Source organism: Engystomops pustulosus, chromosome 4 (genome assembly GCF_040894005.1).
Source record: "Engystomops pustulosus chromosome 4, aEngPut4.maternal, whole genome shotgun sequence".
Lineage (NCBI taxonomy): Eukaryota > Metazoa > Chordata > Amphibia > Anura > Leptodactylidae > Engystomops > Engystomops pustulosus.
Window position 1 is genome coordinate 167305874 of NC_092414.1, and position 12213 is coordinate 167318086.

Consider the following 12213-nt stretch of genomic DNA (forward strand, 5'->3'; position numbering starts at 1 on the left):
GATATACAGGGGTCGCCGGAAAGGTGAGTTTAGATATATTTATTTTTTTGACTCGAGTATAAGCCGAGTTTGGGTTTTTCAGCACATTTTTTGTGCTGAAAAACTAGGCTTATACTCGAGTATATAAGGTAACTTGTTAAAAACTACATTTTAGTAATATGTAAATTATTTGAAGAGGCTACTGGGGCGTGTACTAGACTGGACGGGCACTGGGAGCTAAGGCTAGGACACGCCCCAGGAGCCTCTGCAGTTCATTTACATATTGCTAAAATAAAGTTTTAACAAATTAGGTTGCAGGATTATTAAATTACAGATTAGGGCAGAGGCAGGCAGGAGGAATCTACCATCAGATCTACCTCTCATCCTCATGCTAGGTTTCCTTTAAAGTTGAATTTAATTTGCAATAATCTGTGGAAATTTCAAAAAACATTGGACTATTTTTGTAGAGACCGATAAACCATTCTTGGTTACATCTGACTTTTTGGTTCTTCAAAGTCATTGGGAAGCAAATAACACAGAAATAACATTGTTGGTGTTTTTTGAACTTTTAAATGATTCACTGGGGGGAATTTATCATTACAGTCTATGTATATTGTTGTATTTGGCTTTTTATGTATGTGTTTGTCAAAAAATGTTCTCTTTTTTGGCGCACATGTCTTTCTAAGGAGCAATTGTTCTTCATAAATTTGGTGGTGGTTTTTGTCCTATTTTTATGCCAGAGGTTGACTGGAGTCATTTTGCACCTAAACCAAAATTTTCACCAAGTCGCAGCTCATGAATTCAGTTCAGTATTGTGAAAACTAGTCAATGCAAATAATGAATTTGGTGCACGCAGGGTTTATTTTAAAGTGACTTTGCCCTGTCCTATGTTCATTTGATGCAATGGAAAAGGCTGGACCACAATTGCACCAAAACAACTCTAAAAAGACGAAAGAAACCAGGGAAAATAACTGCATACTATTTTGTCTATTGTTATGATGCTGTGTTATCCATGTTGTTTTTTTTTTTTTGCTTTTAATTCATTTTTAAGGAGAAATTCATTAATAAGGAGAAATGGCAACAGGAGAATGTTACCTAATATAAATATACATTTCCAATAACATGTTCAAGGATCTGTGACCAAGTATAAAAATGCTAATTTGGTTGCAATGGTGCCCATGATTAATTTGTGGTTAAGATGTTACTCACATATGAACTTCTGGTGGCCATATCTTTTGGTAATCATTTTGTACTTGGTGACAGGTCCTCTTTAAAGAGTTCCCAAAAATAAGAATTAAATCAACATGAATGTCCTTCTATTAGGAATAGTCAAAATATAAAAGAAGGGTCAGTTTATGAAGTAAAAAATGAATATGTTGCTATGACATTTCCTTACATAGCCTATTAGTCACTGTTTCTGAAAACATTATATCATATAACTTTTCCATATTTTGCTCACAGAGACATTAAATACAAGTAGATTAACCAACACACAAGCCAAACAAAGACAATCATGTATAAAGGGTCAATTCTTTATGTTTTCATAGATACTTGGGAAAATTATGGATGTCAAAATTGTAACTATGGTATGGTAGTGGATTCCAGCTCACCTTCCGCCTTAAAGGCTCTTTATGTTGGAGCAGGGGCAACCCCACTGCAGAGATAAGACTGCCGTGGGCCCCCTGGCTCTGGATTTTATAGCCCCTACAAGTCTGTAATTCACTTCCTAAATATGGTGCTAGAATCAAGCTTCTTGGGGAATGGCAGATGCATCCCTTCTAGCTGCTTTCAATCTGCAGATTCAGGACCTTTGGATGAGCTTCATATGTTTTGTGAGCAGGAACAGATGTACAGTACGAGGATGTCATGGGTGAAGGTCCATCTCAACAAAAAATGTGTTGGGTGGTTTGGGTGTTCATGGACCACTTAGAAGGCCCAAACTGTTTATATAATACATTTCTTCTGGTATATTCGAACATACCACAACATATAGCTACAGTGGGGAAGGGAATGGTCCCATAGCCAAAGGTATTTAATGTGGTGCCAGGAGACATAAAGATAACAAAATATTACTTTATCGCCCTCCATATCCAAGGCACATTAACTGTGCATACATACTTCACCAAAGTCTTTTCAATTCCAAAACCTGTTCCCCTGTAGTTATGTGACACTATCATAGAAGTACTGCATTCCTCTTTGTGTGTGTCTCCCAACACCACAAGAAACACTAGAAAAAGCCCATCCAACAAATCACTGGCAGGTTAAACAAATCAAGGTTGGTTAATACTCCAACCATTGAATGATTGAGGAGGAAGAAGAATGATTCTCCTTGTGTTCCCTGTGCTAATGGAAGACATACAGGAAGAAGATTGTATCAGGTTTCGGGATCGATGATTATGGAGTAATGGAGGAGAAGATCACTAAGTTACATTATAGCATTTTACCTCCTCTTTTAGAGCTCATGTGAATAGAATAGAATGTCCTACACTTTTAAAATATATTAGTGTGTAAAAATTTGACATTTAGGGGTAACAATTTAAAATGTCACAAAAGTAAGTGCTCCAAAACAGACACAAAAATGTCACAATAACTTACAACAAGCTATTACAAGATTTAGAGAACATTCTGAGCAAGGTCAGAAAAATTAGTGTGCGTGGTGTACTCATATTTTCTTTTCTCCCAGAATTCAATTTTTTTTGAGTCAATTACAAGATAAACAGCTCTCTGTTAGCCTTGGATCCATCCATGATACTACATTGGCTTTTCTGTATTTACCTTTCTGACACCATTTACTGAAGGAGATGGAACACTTGTTTAGGGCTCTTATGTATCACTCATAATGTTAAGCAGAGTTGTTACGGGAACTCTAAAACTAACTTGCTAGCAAAACAAATGCATTAACTTTTCACTGTACGCATTCATGGAAATAAAGTGGTTTCTTTGTAGTTGAAAAAATAGCCCTTTGTATTAAGAAATATTTCCATGACATATATTGAAAAGATTCCTCCGCTGTGTTAATATGGAAATCTTACCTAATGTAGTAAAAAAAATCCCTATATTTGATGAGCTTTAAATAGCTAGTTTACTTTTTCAGGCTTTTGACTTCTATTTCTTAAATTACCTTTCCCCCCTTTATGAGCAAAATATAAAAATGTAAACAATTACATAGCCAAGGTACAAAAGGTTAAAAATGTTAAATCAGAAAAAAAGAGGGCAATGATTATTTTATTACATCTTTAGAAAATGTAGAGCCCATGCACATGTCTAAGCTCTGGTTCGTTCCCACAGAGATCTTTAACCACTTCCCGCAGATGCCCTTTTTCAGTTTTTCATTTCTATTTTTTGCTTCCCTACTTTAAAGGGAACCTGTTAGGGCCATTTGGGACAATCAACCACGCAGAGGTCCTTATAGACCAGTGGTTTAGTTTCCCAAATTGCCCTGTTTACTGTGTAAGCATTCAGAAGACAAAAAATTATGTTATACTCACCCCGGCCCCAAGTTCCCTCTGCGCCTGCGCATTCTCTCAAGTGGAACTGGCATATTATACCCGGACTTCACTGTTATGGAGCATGCGCAGTGAAGTCAGTATAAGGCACCGGCTTCACATCCAGCATAGTGAGAGGAGGCGCTAGTGCGGGATCTGAAGATGTGAGTCTGATAAATGTTTATTTTTTAAGTTTAGGCCCCCTAATCGACCTGGCAGGTCCTCTTTAACAGTCCATAACTTATTATTTTTCCAAGTACAGAGCTTTATGAGAACTTGTTTTCTGCATAACAAATTGCACTTACAAATGGGGGTATGGAATATTCCATGCTGTGTACTGGGAGGTGGAAAAAAATTCCAAATGTGGGGAAATTGACGAAAAAAACACATTTACACCAGATTCTTTTGGGCTCTTATTTTACTGCTTTTACTGTGTGCTCTTAATAAAAACTCCCGATTTATATAGGTTTTAATAGATCTTTAAAAAATGAAAACCTTTAGTACAAGAAGAATGTCTTTGTTTTGCCATATTCTGATAATAACTCTGACAAACATAGCTGTGTAAGGTATCATTTTATGCAGGATGTGATGTTTTTATTTCTAACCTTTTTCAGACTGTATGGCCTTTTCAGCAATTTTTATTAAAATTTTTATGGGTTGAAAAGTTGTAAAAAAAATAACAATTCAGACTTATGGGGTGCTATTTTCCATGATGGGTTCAACACCGGGAAAAATCACTTCTATATTTTGATTGATCTGGACTTTTGGAATCCCGTGATACCTAAAATGTTTATGATTTTTTTGCTTATTTTTTCAGTAACTTTAAAAAAAGAATTTACTGTATTTTTTTTAAGGTATTTTAGGGGTACTTTAACCATAGGGGGTCTGATTGTTGCTACCATAAACAGCTTTTCAATATAACTTTGAAATTTATGGTGCATTAAAGCTAGGGTATAATTGTTCTCATGCACTGCAATAAAGGATTCTGTTCATTCATCGGCAAAGCTATATTGGAGCCGCATGACAACAGTAGTGGGCTCAGTTTGGTTGCCATGACAGCTGGATTCCTGTTGACAGCAAACACCCATACAAAATACAATCTGTATAAATTTGGTATCCCTGTGACTGTACAAACCAACAAATAAAATAAATGTATCATTTGGAGCACACAATGAAAACAGTAAGAACCGATCCCAAAAGAAAAAGTTGCAAATGTCTTTTTTCACCAATTTTCCTACTTCCCAGTACACATCATGGAATAATAAATACTGTTATTACTAAGAAGGTGGGAGTGGAATATGGAAACACAAAAACAAAAAAGGACCAAGTTACTAAGGTGCTAAAATTTTGCATGTTTATGCAGTTGATGCTGCAGCATAAAAAAAACTTTTTTTAGGTTATTTTGTAAGGTTTTATGATACTTAGTAAGTTAGCAAATAAGTACATCTTTTTGAGAAAGACAGGTTGGGGAATTTATATCATATAAACTATGTTAACTCCTTACATGTCTTCTGCATTCTCCGAAAGTTTACACTGCTCTACAATGAATAAGTATTGTAGAGCAGTGTATTGGACCTGAACCAGCGATCAGAGCATCGCTGGTTCAAGTTCAAGTTTGTAAGAGTAAAAATAGTTTTAAAAATTAAACATTAAAATAAATAAAAAACAAAAAAATATAAGTCCCTAAAATGGCACTTTCCCATACAAACCATTAATAAAGTATAAAAAAGCCAAATACGCAAACCCCCCAAATCTGGTATTGCCGTGTCCATAACAATCTATATAATAAAACAGAATCATTACTGGACCCGCATGGTAAATTCCAGAAAAGAAAATGCAAAAAATGATCCGAAAATGGATAATTTTTAATTAATACCCTTAAAAATGCTCTAAAAAAAGTTATGCACTCTAAAATAAGACCTCTAAAAATAACAACTGTTCTCACAAAAAATAAGCCCTCAACCAGATTCGTCACCGGAAAAATAACAAAGTAATGCTTTTGAAAAAATGGTGATGCTAAAATGAACAAGATTTTCTCCAAATTAGTTTTTTATTCAGTAAAATTGGATAAAATACACAAATCCCACATATTTAATATAGCTGTGTCCACAACAATCTGTATGATAAAACAGAATCTTTACTGGACCTGCACAGTGAACCCCTTAAAAAAATGCTATGAATAAAAGATATTTTTATTTAATAGCCTTTAAAAAATGCTCTAAAACGTGATTTAAAAAATGTTACGCACTCCAAAATAAGACCAGTAAAAAGAACAACGCTTCTTGCAAAAAAATAAGCCCTTAACCAGATTTGTCAGCCGACTGTCAGTCAGAGGCTGTCAAACAGAGTCTGAGAGACGGAATGAGAATCTCAGAGACGAACAGTCATTGGAATGAGAGTGTCAAAAATTTTATTAAAAAAAAGGGACGGTCAGTGACAGTCTGAGAAAGTATATAGATACATATTAAATATTTTTTTTAACCTATTCTATTTTCCTGTAGCTAAGAGCAGTTATTTACTATCCCAAGCTAGTATATATATATATATTTTAAACATCAAGTACAGTAGGACCGTATTTTACTATAACACTTTTGAAGGGATTTAATTTAATTTGTTTTGGTTCTATCTTATATATTTATTGTTGCTACTTTTTGTAACTTAGTGATATGAATTACATAAATTATATGAATTATATATATATTTCCAGCTATGTCCCACTATTTTCACAAACCTGATGAAGCACCCTTTCCGAGTTGTGAAACGCATTATCATTAGTGTGTACCAGTTTTATACCTTCAATAAACAGAATTTTGGGAAGAGTTAGGAGTGGAATTGCACCACCAATCGTAAATTTTTAAGGGATCAGGGATTTAATTACGGTATCCCATTTGCTATGTTTACATCATATATATCACCCAACCTGTCTTTGTGAATGCATAGACATAGTTTAAAATCCCTGGGTGAAGACAAGGCCACATCACCTGACTTGACCTTACGATACATAAAGTTTTCACCAATTGCACAACTCAAGAAGGGGAGTGGATTTATCCACCCTTTCTATTTCTTTCCTGCTATAGTAAGGCTGAACCTGTGTCTGCTCTCTGTTTTTGTTTTCAAGTATTTACCTACATCTTTTTGAGGAATACTCAGTTGCTTGTGTCGCATCTTTTGAGAACTATTCTTCAAACAATAGAGCATTATTAAAGGGGTTGTCCACTCTCAAAAAATAAACTTTTCAACTAAAATTTTGACACTATATAAAAAATCAATAGTGCTGATAATAATAAAAATGGTGGTGTACTTTATGAAACTAATCTTTTTTTCCCTCTGACTTTCTTTCTTATTTCCACTGACAGCTGATAAATAGAGGAGCCTGATATAGTGTGTATTGACCTAACCCTTTACAGACAGTCCCTGATCATCTAATCTCCTATGACAGCTGAATCATTAGGGGGATATTCTCTAGAAATTGAAAGAGTTAGACTCCTTAACTGTATGAGGTGGATGTCCCTAAGAAGGCATTAAGATACACTGTTCATTACAGGAGTAAGAAGAAGAAAAAGAGCACAGAGATCCTGTTTTTTTTTCAACGTACTTTTTATTACATTTTCTAGTATACAAACATGAAACAAAAGAAACAATCAGTACAGAGACGGTGCTTTTTGTCAATCTTTAAGTTAAAGGGCCACAAGATATAGTGATCCTATAAGTGGTGAAGTTTAACCTCTTCCCCGTCAATGCCCTTTTTTTGATTTTGCGTTTCTGTGTTTTGCTCCCCTTTAAAAACCCATAACTTTTTTTATTTTTACATGCACAGAGCTTTTTAAGGTCTTGTTTTCTGTGAAGTTGCACTTCCTACTGGCAGTATTTAAATTTTCATGCTGTGTACTAGGAAGAGGGAAAAACATTCCAAATGCAGGAAACATGACGAAAGAATCTTTATGCAACATTTTTCTTGTGGAGTCCAACTTTTATTCTTTTGGTCAATTCAATTACTGGGATACCAAATTTATATTTATATTTGCTTTTAATAGGTTTCAAAATATTAAAACCTTTTGTCCAAAAAAAAGGCTTCATTTTTCCGTAGCTTTTCCATACTTTGGCGTATGGAGCTGAGTAAGGTGTCATTTTTTTAATTATATTTTTTATGTGTTGCAAAATGACAAAAAAGTGGTGTTTTGCCATTACGGAGTTCACTGCCTGGAATAACTGTTTTAATATATTGATAGATTGGGACACATTTATTTATTTTTATACCAGTTCTAAGGTAAGGGTGGTGATTTGAACTCTTAGGTTTTTTACATTTTTTAAAAAACATTTTTTACTGTATTTCTAGACTCGCTAGGGTACTTTAACCTTAGGGGGTCTGTTCACTTATACAATATACTGTAACACTTCAGTATTGCAATTGGCTAGAATTAGCGTCATTAGGATCATGGCATTAGGGTCATGGCTGTCATAGCAATCAGCCGATGCCCACCCATGACATCAATGGGAGCACCAGCCAGATCCAAGATGGAGGAGCACATGCAGCGCTGTCACTTAAGTGCCGCCATCACGTTTGATGTACTGAAGGGATTAACAGTTGCAGGTGTCAGCCATGGGTGCATAATGCAGCTAACACCAGCTGTGTATGGAGTGGGGTCAGTCTCTTAACCTGCTCTATACATCCTCAACTGATGTGTGATAGTTACATCACATGTGGGTAAGGAGTTAAAAATTTGAGATACATTGAATTACTATATTCAACAGTATACAAATTAAAAATACTAGAAAAGGTGATCCAACATAGCACTTTTCCATTACATACATTAATGTAGATTTTTTTTTGAACCAGGTTAAAAACTTTTATGTCAACATCCATGTATCTGAAGCCAATCCCAAGATTGCAGCCATATACTTTTGAACCACCAGTGTATATTTTATAGTTCAATGAATAAAACAGTTGAATGAAACATTACAAAATATTTTTTTTTTTTGTGGAAGGAGATTAGAAGTCTGATAGGAAAAATGTAGTCTGGTATGGATTTATGAGTAACCTAGAAGTAGCAAATATCACGTCTGTAATGTGACTCAAACATTGCAAATATTTGTGAAGTGGGAAGAACTGTGAAGCAGGATCAGGAAATTAGGAAAAGTGTTTAAAGGAGGACAGAAAACTCAACTTGGTTGTATGTCTGAAAACAAAGCTTTGATAAAAGGTTGATGAGACTGGTTTAGACTGATGAGTTTACCTCCTTTCTGCATTAGTAATCACTATGGATTATTTTGTGTGAACTTTATAAAAAGAAAGTGGAATGAGTGTGACCGGGAACAAACTTTTGTTAGATATGTAATTCTCAGCTCATTAGATAGGGGAGGGCAAACTAAAGATTCTGTGAATAAAATGAGTTTTCCAGATTCCTTAGGCAAGAGGGAAGAAATGGTATAAAGAAGAAAATAATTATTCTTAACTATTAATTCACTAGTGACTCCAACTCTACCATCTCAGTGCTCTGCTGGTCCACACACAGCACCCATGCGGCACATTAATGGCCTCGGTAGTGTTGAGATATACATAGCTAAGGACAGTGACTGACTTCAGGGGTCAGGAGGTGTCATGGGTGGTCCCGTTACCCATGTCTCGGGTCACGGGCTCACCCATGCCCCCCGTGTGCCCCTGCTCCCCGGCACGTTAACTTACTCATCCTCACTCCTGCTTCCGTGTCCTCAGCCGTGCGCATGCGTCCCAGTGTCCTAAGGCACGCACACTCCGGCTTCACAAGATTTAGAGGGCCAGTCCTCCGTTAATTGGGGCTGGCCTTACCCAGAGTTCTATTTAACCCAGCCTCTCCCCGCACACCCTGCCAGATCTTTGTGCCTTATAGCCTTAGAGAAAGCGTGTTCCTGATGCCCTGTGCGATTATCCTGATTTCCTGTTGTGACCTTGATTCTGTTCCTGACCTCGCTACTGTGCTGCCCGTCCTGACCTTCTGCTATATCCCCGACATTGATCCTGAGCCTGTATCGACCTCCTGCTTGTCACGACTACGAGTTTGCCTTATGACTCTGTACTTTGGCTTGGCCTATACTGCAGACAAAATCGTACCTATGGAACGACCTGTGGTACCATGCCATTGCAAGTCCAACCCGCTTTGCGGCGGGATCTGGTGAAAACCGGGTGCCACTTACTCTAGTCCCAGGTGTCGGCTTACGTCATCGCCCGCGGTGGTCCAGAGGATCAACCACTGATCCTAACTGGAGGGCAATCGAGAAAGATAGTTGTTGCAGCAAAGTAAATGTAGACTTGAGGGAACACAAGAATAGGTGGGAAAGAGCAAGAGAAGGTTCACATAGACCAGGGCTGCAACATATCACTGTCCTCAGCATTATATGGTCAAAAATGCTGACAGACTCCTGTGATCAATCAAGTTGATCAGCCCCTTTCTTGGTTGGTTGATGTCTTTCTGGTATCAGAATGTAAGACAGTTTTAAGATAATTCAATAATTTACAAGTCACAATGGCTCTATCAGACCAAAATAAGTGAGAAAAAAAAGTCAAATAGAGATCAAGAAGAACAATGAGCCAAAGCTTGGAGTTTCCCATTTGCTAAATCATAAATGCTTGTGATCAACATGATATTATATTGTAGTAGTCAGGGGCATAACTACAGTGGTAGCAGTCATAGCAGCTTCAATGGGACCACAGCGAGAGGGGGCCCCGCGATATGGGGTATTGTGTCTATGATGTATGTGTGTGTGGTATATATATAATGTATGGGTATATATGTGCTATATGTCTATATATTGTATTGTATGCATGTGTGTATTTGTTGTGTGTATGTGTAAAATGTGATGTGTATATGCTACATGGTTGTATATGGTACTGTATGTATATGTGTGTATATGCTGGTGTGTGTATACTGTATGTATGTATATTCTGTATGTCTATATACTGTATATATATTATTGTAATAAGTATATTAATGTGTGTCTATATGAGTGTATAATACAGGCAGTCCCCGGGTTACATACAAGATAGGGACTGTAGGTTTGTTCTTAAGTTGAATTTGTATGTAAGTCGAAACTGTATATTTTATCATTGTAGTTCCCGACAATTTTTTTTTTGCCCCAGTGACAATTGGAGTTTCAAATTTTTTTGCTGTAATAGGACCAAGAATTATCAATAAAGCTTCATTGCAGACAATTTTAAGCTCATCATTGCAGTCTGGGACTATTTTAAAGCATCCAGAGAGCTTCACCAGAGGTCACAGTGGGCAGAGGGGTCTGTCTGTAACTATGGGTTGTCTGTAAGTCGGGTGTCCTTAAGTAGGGGACCGCCTGTATGTATATTTTTTAAGGGGGAAGAGGGGCCCAATTCATAAAACTGCTCTGGGGTGAAGCCTGCCTCCCTTATTTCATTCATTTGTATATATTTGATGGTGTAATAGATGGGTTATTTTTAATGTATGGTTTTTCTATCTACTTACAAGTCACCTTTTATTAACGAATACACCAACTTTGCACTCTCCTTTGGACTTGATTATATTTAGAGAGATACAACATTAGTCTTTATTATTTTTGCTTTATAATATACATGTTTACAAATTTCTGCTTATGAGAGGCTGTTTGTATTTCTATGCACATGGAGTGTTCTTTTAGTTCATTTTAACTTTTGATGTGTATAATAAAGATTATATTGTATGAAACTCTGTTTGCAAATCCTTCTTTCATGCAAAAATTACACGTCCCTGGTAGTAGTGTTATGTACACTAGGAATTATGGAGTCACTGGCTGGAAAATGTTGTAGCCCTCATTGCACACCTTTGTTTTTTAACCTATTACACCGCATCACATACATAAGTTGAAGACTATCATGGGCCCTGAGCTGTAAGGAGATTTTGGCCTCCCCAGTGGTCAAGAGCCATCAGCTGCTGTGCTCTGCCTTACACTATTTGGGGGGCACACTTATTTTCCAAAGCTCATTCTATTTATAAATAATGGGCGGGAAGGGGGCATGGACAAATGTAACATGTTTTATCATGATTGTTCGCATGAGGATATTCCCCCCCACTGGTGCACAATGTGCCCAATATACTAAGAGGCCTCATTCTTTGGGGCAGCACTGTGGAGCTGATGTTAGGAGTTCTTTGGGGCAGCACTATGGAGCTGATGTTAGGAGTTCTTTGGGACAGCACTATGAAGCTGATGTTAGGAGTTCTTTGGGGCAGCACTATGGAGCTGATGTTAGGAGTTCTTTGGGGCAGCACTGCGTTGGTGATATTAGGGGATCTTTGGGGCAGCACTGTGGAGTTGATGTTAGGAGTTCTTTGGGGCACTACATAGTTTGCGTGTCTGAGCTCTGCCAAGTCAGAAGGCATGGAGTCGGCTCACACGTGCAATCTGCTGCCGGGTGTATCGATGAGCAGTTATTTGTTCAGGGGCGCAGGTGTAGCGAGGGTGTAGGGCCCTGAAAGTGTGTGCTCTAATCAGTTGTTGCAGTGATTGATCCCAGTACATGATAATCTTCTGCAAGTGATCAGGGAATATTGTAACTTCCGTGCCCCCTCTCCTGGCTGAGCAAGTGACAGGAGTCCCAGTATTTCACCACCCCATCTTCGCCGTAATTATACAGAAGGACAAAGTACCTGACTTGTAGCAATATGCAAGTCCATTTCTGTAAAATTTGGCTTCTAAATTTTTGGCTGCAAATCTATAGAATTCTATAAGTATATTGTTATAGAACTCCATGGTAACATGAAACTAAAGC